The sequence below is a fragment of the Oncorhynchus keta genome, unplaced genomic scaffold, assembly GCF_023373465.1.
Source record: "Oncorhynchus keta strain PuntledgeMale-10-30-2019 unplaced genomic scaffold, Oket_V2 Un_contig_1856_pilon_pilon, whole genome shotgun sequence".
NCBI classification, from domain to species: Eukaryota; Metazoa; Chordata; class Actinopteri; order Salmoniformes; family Salmonidae; genus Oncorhynchus; species Oncorhynchus keta.
This window is the reverse complement of record NW_026280987.1, coordinates 120,001-122,500: the sequence shown is the minus strand read 5'-3', so window position 1 is coordinate 122,500 and position 2,500 is coordinate 120,001. Positions and strand designations below refer to the sequence as shown.

The 2,500-nt window shown below is 50.6% G+C and overlaps 1 protein-coding gene across 1 annotated transcript in view; it reads left to right on the top strand.

Moving 5' to 3' along the window:
• Window positions 1–2,500, top strand: part of LOC127920184 (E3 SUMO-protein ligase PIAS1-like) — a 102,161-nt gene that overhangs the window by 11,994 nt on the left and 87,667 nt on the right. The window lies entirely within an intron of this gene.

The window sequence follows — 2,500 nt, the reverse complement described above, 5'->3', positions numbered from 1 at the left end:
GCCTCTCCCCCGGCCTCTCCCCCGGCCTCTCCCCCGTCCTCTCCCCCGGCCTCTCCCAATCACTTCTGAGCTGTACATGTCTCATTAAGAAATGGAGTGTGCTGAAGACTAGATGTATTTCCAGTGGATGCTTAACCATTTGGATTTAATTTGAGTTGTCATGTTAGGCCACAACAGAGGAAATCCCCTTTCTATTCCCGGAAACAGACATTTTAAAGAAAACATCGTAACCCTAACAGTATACGTTGGTTTCACTTGTTTATTTCGGTGTCGAACGACTGTGCAGAAATTTGCATGATGTTTCCTGTGTCATTGCACGTTACTTGGAACTGGAGTCAGCCGGCAAGCAGAACCACACCTGACTGGAGTCAGCCGGCAAGCAGAACCACACCTGACTGGAGTCAGCCGGCAAGCAGAACCACACCTGACTGGAGTCAGCCGGCAAGCAGAACCACACCTGACTGGAGTCAGCCGGCAAGCAGAACCACACCTGACTGGAGTCAGCCGGCAAGCAGAACCACACCTGACTGGAGTCAGCCGGCAAGCAGAACCCCACCTGACTGGAATCTACTGAAAGAACCAGACGGGCTACCTAATGGTCAACCTCTGTGGACTCACTGGCCTCTGTGGACTCACTGGCCTCTGTGGACTCACTGGCCTCTGTGGACTCACTGGCCGATCTTCTATGCATGAGACAGCATTCCACTCCAAAGCCATGCCGCTGTGTAGAGGCCTATGTGTGGATGACTGAGGGAGTTGAGACTGGAGTGCAGTGGAGATGAGGTTATGAGACTAAGCACCGAGCGGTAGGCTGAGGCAGATATCTGTCTCTCTCTGATTGCAGTAGGCTGAGGCAGATATCTGTCTCTCTCTGATTGCAGTAGGCTGAGGTAGATAGATATCTGTCTCTCTCTGATTGCAGTAGGCTGAGGCAGATATCTGTCTCTCTCTGATTGCACTAGGCTGAGGCAGATCCCTCTCTCTCTCTGATTGCAGTAGGCTGAGGCAGATCTCTCTCTCTCTCTCTGATTGCAGTAGGCTGAGGCAGATCTCTCTCTCTCTGATTGCAGTAGGCTGAGGCAGATCTCTCAGTCTCTCTGATTGCAGTAGGCTGAGGCAGATATCTCAGTCTCTCTGATTGCAGTAGGCTGAGGCAGATATCTCAGTCTCTCTGATTGCAGTAGGCTGAGGCAGATATCTCAGTCTCTCTGATTGTCGTAGGCTGAGGCAGATATCTCTCTCTGATTGCAGTGCTGGACTGCAGTAACTGTCCCCAGGGTGTCACAACAAGCTAGAGAAGTAACATGGGCTCTTCTAATGGAATCCTTTCCAGCTACTTGGCTAGTCTACCGTCTAACACCGGGTCCTTACTGTAGGTTGTGTGGACCATGGAGCCCTTTCCAGCTACTTGGCTAGTCTACCGTCTAACACCGGGTCCTTACTGTAGGTTGTGTGGACCATGGAGCCCTTTCCAGCTACTTGGCTCGTCTACCGTCTAACACCGGGTCCTTACTATAGGTTGTGTGGACCATGGAGCCCTTTCCAGCTACTTGGCTAGTCTACCGTCTAACACCGGGTCCTTACTATAGGTTGTGTGGACCATGGAGCCCTTTCCAGCTACTTGGCTAGTCTACCGTCTAACACCGGGTCCTTACTGTAGGTTGTGTGGACCATGGAGCCCTTTCCAGCTACTTGGCTAGTCTACCGTCTAACACCGGGTCCTTACTATAGGTTGTGTGGACCATGGAGCCCTTTCCAGCTACTTGGCTAGTCTACCGTCTAACACCGGGTCCTTACTATAGGTTGTGTGGACCATGGAGGTGGAAGAACACAGGATGAGTGAAGAAAGGAAAAGAAACGAGGCGTCCAATGACGACGCTGCAGAGATTGAAGATGTGCGCACAATCATGCGGATGGTTCTGACCGGTGAAAGCCCAGTGGATCGGGGGAAAGCCCAGTGGATCGGGGGAAAGCCCAGTGGATCGGGGAAAGCCCAGTGGATCGGGGGAAAGCCCAGTGGATCGGGGGAAAGCCCAGTGGATCGGGGAAAGCCCAGTGGATCGGGGGAAAGCCCAGTGGATCGGGGAAAGCCCAGTGGATCGGGGAAAGCCCAGTGGATCGGGGAAAGCCCAGTGGATCGGGGGAAAGCCCAGTGGATCGGGGAAAGCCCAGTTTCACCTACCACACTCTCTCTCGCTCGCTCGCTCTCTCTCTCACACATATATTTATATATATAGTTTCACCTACCACACCATCTCTCATTCAATTGACTTTATTGACATGGCAAGTTCATTATTACTTACATTGTCAAAGTATAAATATCGTAAAATATATATAAATAAATGGTGGGACCAACAGCAATAATAATAGTAGTAGTGGACACGTGTTTACCATCAACAACAACAATATTAATGAGAACAACAATACATTAAAGCAATAGTAGTAGACCAGTGTCAACATGACTGAGAAGACACATGACGTGGTATGAAAGACAAAACCA